This window comes from Dasypus novemcinctus, chromosome 14 (assembly GCF_030445035.2).
Source record: "Dasypus novemcinctus isolate mDasNov1 chromosome 14, mDasNov1.1.hap2, whole genome shotgun sequence".
Lineage (NCBI taxonomy): Eukaryota > Metazoa > Chordata > Mammalia > Cingulata > Dasypodidae > Dasypus > Dasypus novemcinctus.
Genome location: NC_080686.1, coordinates 10,990,559 through 11,000,529, shown reverse-complemented (window position 1 = coordinate 11,000,529; position 9,971 = coordinate 10,990,559). Strand labels below are relative to the sequence as shown.

The 9,971-nt window shown below is 41.1% G+C and overlaps 1 long non-coding RNA gene across 1 annotated transcript; it reads right to left on the bottom strand.

Moving 5' to 3' along the window:
• Window positions 1–3,206: 3,206 nt before the first annotated feature.
• LOC131273242 (uncharacterized) lies at window positions 3,207–9,720 on the bottom strand. Its single transcript, XR_009180386.2, has 2 exons — window positions 6,598–9,720; window positions 3,207–6,059 (listed from the first exon to the last, which is right to left on the bottom strand). It is a non-coding gene; the product is annotated as an uncharacterized lncRNA (long non-coding RNA).
• Window positions 9,721–9,971: the final 251 nt, after the last annotated feature.

Genomic DNA, 9,971 nt, shown 5'->3' with positions numbered 1-9,971 from the left:
AGTAAGTTTGTAAAATACAAGTGTGTAGTTTGAGATTATTTTATGAATCCCAAAAAAGGGAAAGATTATGTTTGTAAACTAACCTATTCCTCAGGATGTGATACACTTTGATTATATTAAATTCAGCTGAGGGGACCTTGACAGATTAGCTGTTAGATTAGCGCTTTTTCATTTCATCTAAGACAATAAAGGGTAACTCAGGTTGAGACCCCACCCCCTTGCTGGGTCTGGTGTAAGGGACGCTTGCTCAGTAAGATACACAGAAGAAAGACCCCTGTCTTTTTTGATCATGCCCTGTAAGAGAAAGGAGAAGGCTGGAGGCGCCTGGGGAAAGATAAGCCATTTGTCTGATAATTTGCAGCTGACCTTGACAAGAGAGCTTACAGCTGAGACTGATATTGAAGGCCCAGAAAGAAATGCCAGGAGAGAACAGCTGGAGATCAGCAACCATCTTGCTTCAACAGGACTTTGGTGAAAAAGCAACCTCGAGTAGGACTTTTTATGGCCTTGTAACCATAAGGTTTTAACCCAAATAAATATCCTTTATAAAAGCCAACAGATTTCTGGTACTTTGCATTGGCAGCCTTTAGACAGATTAATAAACACCAATTAATCGAAGGAAGGAAACAATATGAGAGCAGATATCAATGAAAAATAGAAAAATATATAGGAAATCAAGGGCCAGTTCTCTGAAAAAATAATAAAATTGATAAATCTCTATCCAGACTGATCAGGAGAAAAGAAATAAGACACAGGTTACCAATTAAAATTAAAGAGGAGACATCATTACAGGTTCTAAATTCACTAAAAGACAACAACCTCATTCCAGGAAATTCTACTAAGTGCTTAAAAGATGCAAACTACCAAAGCTCAATTAAAATGAACTGTCCTACATCTATTTGAAAACAAATTGAATTTGTACTGAAAAACATTCTCAAAAAGTAAATAATAGGATCAGAGAGCTTTACTGATGAATTTTACCAGCTATTTGAGGAAGAAATTATATCAATGTGACACAAGCTTGTACAGAAAATAGAAGAGGAGGAAATACTTCCAGATTTATTTATGAACTTATCGGTAATGATAAGGCAAAACCAATTACATTTTAAGGAAAGGAAACTACACGCCAATATTTCTCATGAACACAAATGCAAAAATCCCTAAGAAAAACAAGACAAATACTCTGATCATCTTAATAGGCATAGAAAAAGCTCTGGACAAAATTCAATATTCATTCATGATAAATTGTTTCACCAAATACAAGTAGATAGGATCTTCCTCATCCTAATAAAGACCATCTAAGAAAAACCTATAGCTAGCATTATACTTAATGACCATAGAGGAAATGCTCTCCTTCCTCTGAAGATGAGGAGCAAGACAAGGATGACTGTTCTCACCACTCCTATTCTGCACTAACCTGGAGGTTCTAGCCAGGGAAATCAAGGAAGATAAAGAAAAAAGACATGCAGATTTGGAAAGGAAGAAGTAAAACTGTCTCTGTTTGTAGACAACATGATCGTCAATGAAGGAAATCTTGAGTAATTTACAAAAAATTCTAATATAAATATCTGAGCCTAATACACACACAGGATATGAGAACTATATACAAATAGCAATTATATTTCTATATACCATCAAATATAATAAAATTATATTTAAAATTGAATTTATATTAGCATCATCAAAAATACTTATGAATATATGTAACAAAAAAATGTGGAGACCTGTACAAGTAAAAATATCTCACAATAATGCTGGGAAAAACTAACAAAGATCTAAATATAGAAAGATATGCCATGTTCAAGGATCAGAAAAATCAATAGTTAAGATGTCAGTTCTTCCCAAATTGATTATGTAGGTATGATACAATTACAATTAAATCTCAGCAGGATTTTTATAGACATGGATAAGCTCATTTAAAATTCATATATGAATGGGAAGAAAAATAAAAAAGAAAGTAGATTAGCCAGAACATTTTTTTAAAAATGATGTTTAAAAAAATACTTTATCTGATTTTAAGACCCACTTTACAACTACAAAAACCAGCACACTGCGATATTAGCATAAGGATAGACATAGTGACCAAAGGAACAGAATAGAGTGGCCAGAATTTAACTCACATTTATATAGTTAACAAAAATGCCGAAGTATTTCAATAGAGAAAAGTCAGACTTTTATATAAATTGGATATCCATGTGAAAAAATGAGCATCAATGCCTACTTCACACATGTTCAAAAATTACCTGAATGGACGAGAGATCTAAATAGAGATAAAATTAAACACCATGTACGAAAAAATTTTCCGTTGCTTGAATTGGGCAAACATAGTTTAGATAGAACCAAAAACCGTGAGCCATAGAATTAAAATCTGATGCATTAGACTTCATCCAAATTCAAAAAACACAAGAGAAGAAAAAGTAAGTTACGGGCTGGTACATGATAAAATAATTCTAGCTATAATATATATAAAAATACTTAAAATCCAATATTAAGAAGATATACTACCCATTAGTCATTAGGGAAATGTAAATTAAAACCACAGTGAGGTAACACAGTACACCCACTAGAAAGACGAAAATTAAAATGACTACCAATGCTAAGCACTAGTGAGGATGGGGAGTAGATAAAATTATCAGTAGTTGCTGATTTCCATCCAAAAGGGTATGGCCACTTTGGAAAACTTTTCAGCAGTTCCTTATATAGGCAAACCTCTACTTACGATACGATCCAACATTATCACTCCCTAAGTATTTTCCCAGTTTATATTGTCTCATAAAAACTGGTGCTTGAATTTTCATAGCAGCTTTATCAGTAATAGTCAAAAGCTGAACAGTGCAAACATCCAACTAACGAATGTAAAACGAATGGCAGTACAGCCTCATCCATACGATGGAATACTGCGCAGCAACAAATTAACTAATACATGCGACAACATGGATGAATGTCAAAAGGGTTATGCTAAGCAAAAGAATCCAGCTACAAAAGACCGCGCATTGTATGAGGAGAAACCAAAGGGACAAAACATACAAGTCTGTCAGGCCGGTGGTAGGGAGAGAACTTTAGAGAATAATGGAAATATTCTCTATCATTACTGTTGCAGATGGTTACACAAATGTATCCATTTTCAAAACTCACAGAACTCTACCCTTAAAATTGGTGATTTATTTTACGTAAATTATCTCAATAAAACTGTTTTTATTTAAAGATTTATTTTTTTTTATTTATTCCCCCACCACCACCATTGTTTGCACTCACTGTCTGCTCCTCGTGTGCTCCCTGTGTCTGCTTGTCTTTTTTTTTTTAGGAAGCACCAGGAACTGAACCCGGGACCTCCTACGTGGTAGGAGGGCACCCATCTGCTTGAGCCACGTCCACTTCCCAGTTAAACTGTTTTTTAATGGTTCTTTGGGATTTGGATGCTTTTTTTAAAAAAATTATTATTACAATGCACACTGAAGTTAAAAGTTCTAAGTAGGTGGTGTATTTGTTGCATTACAAATGGAGCAGCTTAAAACAAGACCCATTTATTTTCTCACAGTTGTGTGCATCAGAAGTCCAAGCTCTACTGGGGATTGCGCTCAAGGTCTCACCAGGCCAAAACCAAGGTGTCAGCCAGCTGGACTCCTGTCTGGAGGCCCTGGGGAAGAAACACGTCCAGGCCGGTTCACGTTGTTGGCAGGAGGAACTTCCCGTTTCTCTGACACAAAAACCTATCCCGCCTCACTCCCCGCCGCCCCCCCCACACCCCTTCCCAAGCCAGCAAAGCACAAGGCATCCTCCTCGGCCTCGGATCTCTCTGACTTCCTTTCCGCCTTCGTCGTCTGCTTCCAAGGGCTCCGGCCGAAGGGCTGCTACTCGGCCAGGCTGGGCATCCCAGGATTCTCTCCTTTTTTAGGGTCAGCTGCTTAGGAGCCTTAACGACATGCGTGAAGTCTCTCCATTTGCCACATAAGGGAACATATTCACAGTCCCAAGGAACTGGGCAAGAAAGTTCTTGGGGACCGTGGTGCCGCGTCCACACCACAGACATTACTGTACACCCGTTACCACCGATGAGACCAGCTGGCAGGCGCTGGGTCCGCGGTGCTGTGCGTCCGACGCAGCAGCTGGTGCTCTGGAGCCCATTTAATCTTCCGGCCACCGCAGGAGCTGGGTATTGTTTCTCTGGTGGTTTGTCCAACGTAGACGACAAGGACCCAAGAGGTTGTGCACGTGGCCAGGGTAGCCCAGCTAGCAAGTGGCAGGCAGACTTCCAGCTCCAGATTGCTCCAATGGCGAAGTGCTAAACTGGAGCTGGTTACATTTGGGGCCTACGCTATTCTTGTTAGTCCATAGCATGTGTTAATAAAAGGTAGCTATGGCCTCTGACCAGTCCCTTGTTCAGAGCTGGCTGCAGTTTTCCTTCACAGTACTGTGCGCAGTTTGTGCTTATCTCTATCTTTCGATTATTTAACTTGCATCTGGTTGTCACTGGCTGGCACGTGCCCTGAGGGTGCAGGAACCACATTTGTTTTGCTCTTATTGTACTTCCACGTCATGGTATCGCTCCATAGATGGTTGCTGTCTGAATGAATGAACGAATAGCATATAGGTATACCCCTCTTCTGTTATCCTCTTCAAAGGCAAACCATCGCCCCCTGCCTTGAGAAGGCTGAGAGAGAACAAGAGGATAAGGCTATCAGAGGCAAGCACATACGAACTCGCTCCTCATTGGGCTGATTGCCGAATCCAGGTCATCCTCTGGAAATGATCGCTAGGACATGGCACTCTCTGCTTTTCTTCTCACTTCTCCGGAGAGCCTATCCTTTTCTAACCACAACACTCTAGAAGAGATATGAGGAGAGCACTGTCTGGACCAGCATGCTGTGTGGATTCCTGTGTGGGACCACTCTGCACAGAGGGTGTTTGTGCAGAGAAAGCACCTGCCTGGACCTTGAATTTGGGCACTGGTGTCCTGTGCTCACACAGAGATGTAGATACAAAGCTCTGGAACTCATTTTGTTGTAGAAGGAGCAAAGATAAAGAATGGACATTTGAGGTGGAAAATATGGTTTATGGCTCTTAAAATTAGTTTCCAAATATTTAAGCCTAAGTAAGGAGGTTATAGTGATGAAGGTAGAGATGTCTTATAGTTAAAAACAACTTGACAAAAATATTATTTTCTAGAAAACTAATACAAATCTCAAAGCAGCCATTTTCTTACGTTTTAAATAAAATGCAATCCAACACAGTATCAGCAAATTACCTGCGGTAGGAGGCAAAAAGCCAAGGTCTCCTCTTTACCTCTGAAACAGTTGGCTCAACGTACTTGATGCCTAATTGTTTCCTTTCGCATATGAGGCAAGAACGATGTCTTCCTTTCTTCTGAACATTTCCCAAAGTGTAGACAGTTTTTACTGTGCGTCTCTTGCTTTGGTATCCGGTTTGGTTTCAGATTTATGAAAAGCAAGACAAATGCCAGCCAATAGTCCTCACAGCCCAAATGAAACATGGGTTCAAAGAACTCACAATTGAAAGTGTGCACATCACACCCCTTAACTGTGTCGTAGTTGTGGCTTTAGGCTCAAAGCACAGTCCATTTCAGAGGGTCTCAAAACCCTCTCAGCTTCAGGCATCCAGGCCCTTCCTTGGTGCGCGGCACACAGCAGGCTCTTGGTCATCTCTCCTCCCAGCTGTCTTAAATCAGAGCTGTACAGCTGAGAGAGGGCCTTTCCAGCCTTGAAAACATCTGTGTGCTAGAATAAAGCAGTCCAAGGCACTATATTTGTCAGTCCTTGTGTGCCATCCGGGCTAAGGACACCCTGCTAACCTCCCCATTGACTCGGAGCAGGTGTGGCATCTCTTGACCACTACTGAGCAGAAGGTACGTGAAGCCATGTGAAGCCCATGTGCCTCCTCCAGGAACCCTGAGGATTCAGCAGAAGAGTCTGCTTAGCCAAACAGATAATTAAATGGAAGAGAATGAGGCCCAGAGGACCCTAAATAGGGTCTCACATTCAGCTGAGAAGCAGCCCAGCTCATCCCGATGGTGCCATGAGGCCAGAGGGCAGCTTCCTTACCTAAAATTAATGACATTTTTGCCGTTACAATAATCACTCATTACATGCCATATCCTAATCTACAATTTTGTAAATTACATGTAAGACCTAGGATCCCTACACTTGATATACTTTAGGCATTTCCCTTACCCAGTATTCCCCACTGGTCACTTAATTATGGGAAAAAAAGGATGTAAAATGTGTTAACATAGTGAATATTGAGTATGTATTTTAGGGAAAGGCTTAAGAAAACTTTTCTTTACTGACCAGACCCCTTTAATGCATATAACAGGACATTGCATCTTCAACAGAAAAATGTTGAATTTAGAAAGACATATCTTTATATCTGTCTGCAAGGTAAATAAGCTTTAGCATTCATCACTATCTCCTGAGCGTCTCCTACATGTCAGAACACACATACACAGCACATACACTTGCACACTTCCACATTCACACACATTCGCCCACACACACTCATAAACATTCTCACCCTCTTGCACATATACTCCTACCACTCACACACATACTCACACTTACTCCCTCAATTGCACGCCCTTACCTCTGACCTCTGGCCCCAGATCCAGGAGAGGGTACACTAGGAGGGCCAGGGTCCCCTCCACATCCACTTCACGTGCTTCTCAAGCCCCGGCTGTGGGTCCCACATCCTTGGTCGAGGCCAACCCCCAGGACCGCGGAAGGGCCTCCTGGACTGGTTCTGGACAGTGGGGAGGCTGAGGGGGATCTCAGCGGTTTAGTCCTCTAGCAAATTTCCTCACCTCCATTCATTAATGACAATAACAGAACACAGATTGTATTTTTAAACTTCAGATACATAGATAAATACAGACATAAAATTAGACATGAATATAGAAAGAGAGAGACATATAATTTACAAGATAGTGGGCACATTGAAAAATAAAGAAAGTTCTTGCTAATTGGGGTGAGTGCTAGGAAGGAAACAATCTTGATGGGACAGGGAGGAATTTGCTCTACATAGGGTAGTCAAAACCATGCTCTTTAAGACTTGTCTACTGTGTGTGTATGTGTGTGTGTGCAGAATATGTAAAAGTTCCGAGGTGAGAGAGCATCTGGTAGGTTTGAGGTACTGAAAATAAGTCCAGGTGACTACAGTAAATAGAAAAGAGGAAAGGGGCAAAAGATAGGAATGGAGATTCAACCACCAAACTATTGGTTAAAATCATCTCAAAAATTTTCATCACTATCTCCACAAAATGAAATTAGTAAAATTGAATTTAAATTATACAGATAATTAACCCTTCTATTTTCCTTTTATTAAAACAATTTTATAATAGATTTGTAATATACTTGGACATCAGTTCCATGATGTCATTTCCTAAACAGCTTCCAAAAGCCTTCCTCATAAAAGGTCCACATTAAACAAAACACTTTCAGCAAATCTTGGCCCAATACATTTATCATGGCAAAATTCCAAATAATTGTAAGTCAAAGGGAAAACTGTTTGGCAAACAAAATTGAAGAAAACATTCATAGCATTAATAGTCACTTTAATGTGTCTTACAAATATTTTATATTCAAAAGTATTATCTCGAAGTTGCCTGAAATTTGGAAAACTCTGTAATCATTTACTGCACTATATAAGTTGTGTAACAACACAAATTAAACACAATGTTTTATTATTCCATTATTGATTAATTTGATATAAGCTTCAAGTTTAATTGCCTTTTCTGAGAAATCACTTAAGGGGAAAACAATTGTAAAAAACAATTGTTTGACTCAGTATTATCAACTAAATGCTACAAATAGAAATTCCAATTTTCCTTGTAATGTCACCATCTGGCTGTTTTTCTCAGGAACACACTTATTTCTAAAGTTTAAAAATATCGAATTAAAAAACTTCACAAGAATATAATAAAGTTCTGAACTTTAAAGAGATATTGCCAAAACATGCCACCGGAGAACACCAGGCTTTCTCTGGAAAGATTTGCAAGGCCCTATAGTACAATCAGCTCTACAGTCCACTCTCTTAAAGGATGTTTCACACAATAGTGCAGTTGGAATTTTTTTGATAAAATACCATGGAAGAAAAATCTTTTTTACATGTATAGGAATAATATGGGGATGCCTCACAAAGGTCTTTCAACATGTGAAGGCATTTTTTCCTGATAAACAGATTTGAAAATTTTAATCTAAAAAGTCTTTGAAATTCCCCTTACATCATTTTTTCCACTTTAAAGGAACGTGGTTGATTGGTCCCAGGCCTGAACCTTATGAAATAAGAACTGACGAGCAAACCCACAGGTACTCCCCAGCTACCTCCCTGAGTCCATTCAGACAACAGGGCGCATCCACCAGTGTGCTGGCCTCCAGTGGAGCCCGGCTCCCTACGTGCCAGCGAGTACAAAGCTCAGCACTAACTCTTTCACCTTCCTCCCTTTAGAAATGACTCTGCAAAAATGTCCATGACTTAAATATTTGCTATCACTCCATATAATCTTTTAAAAGGTACCAGGGTTTCACAGGTGAATGTAATTAGAATATGTCTAGTCCTTTCCATCTCTTCTCCACAAACTCATTAGAAATTTCACAGCTGTTAGACAAGGTGGCATACAGGAGAGCTGTTTATCAGAGTACTGTTGCAAGCTCATACTCATAATTGCTAACCATTTCATATGATTAATTGTTCTTGGGGAACATGTTTTAGGATAACACACTCCGTGCCTTCAACAAGCATCATCTGCTCAGGTTTCAAACAGCATCCCAATCCTTTTTTTACCCCGACAAACAAAGGAAACAGGGAAGGAAAACCAGGGACCTCATAACTGGAACCATTTCGTTTTGGATTGCTGCACGTGGTCGGCAGAACTCTTCTGTTTTCAGTCTCAAGACGGCATATGTATACGTAAAATACTTTGTATCCCAAAGGCCATGGCCCATATGAAGGCAAACAAATGAACACTCTGGAGAGCACCGTAGTTTCTGTGCTTCTGGCTGAGCTAGGCTGTATATTGCTATCTTAATTCAAAGAGGGTGTTCCATCCATAGTTAAGAAGAGCAGAAAGCCTTCCCACACTAAAGATGTAAGGACTGTGTTTTGTTTTCAGTTAAAGAATCTGCTTTTTAAGCAACTGAAGAATAAATTCCCCTGGGATATATTCCAGAAAAGCAAGGTTGGGCTGCACCCCGGAGCCGAGCTGCAGTTGTCAGCCTGGCTCTCTGTGAGAGGCTGCCTCTTTCACTAGCTTGAAAATTGCCAGTGATTTCCCCCAGATTCCACTGACAACCTCCGCCCCTCAAGGAGAAGTTGGGGAAAATACACTCCAAAGTCCTCTTGCTCCCAGGAACACCACCGTAAACCTAAAGATGTCCTGTTCAGGCTCCGTCCTGGCGTCACAGCACATTCTGACATCCCAAGGGCGGTTCAGGCCACAAACCAACTCCTCAGCTTCCTGCACGGCTCCGTGGAACGGCCATCTAGAGAAACACCTGCTATTTCTTGAAGCTCCTCCAGTTCCCCCGGAGCTCCCTGGAGACCCAAGCTCAGCTTGGGTGTAACTCTCACTATGCAGGACATTCCTCGCACGGCGCGCATAGCATTTTTTAGACCTTGATAATTTAGAGTCGAACAAAAATGCCGTGAACTCAAAAGAGAGTAACCCCCGAACATGAGCAATCCAATGTCAGCTATCAGAATACTCTCCGCAGCGTGCGGGGTTGAAACTCCAAGTGGGACCACGCGCGGGGCCAATCCGCAACCGGCTCTGCCGTTGCCATGGCCACGTTGTGTGTTAGGAGAGCGCACGCGCACCGAGCGCACCGGCCCGGGAGCCAATCGGCGCCTGGCTGAGCCGTTGTCATGGCCACGGGGCGAGTTAAGACAGCGCACGCGCCCGGCGCCCACTGGCCTGGGAGCCAATCGGCGGCCGGTCTCCCCGTTGCCATGGCCTTGGTGTG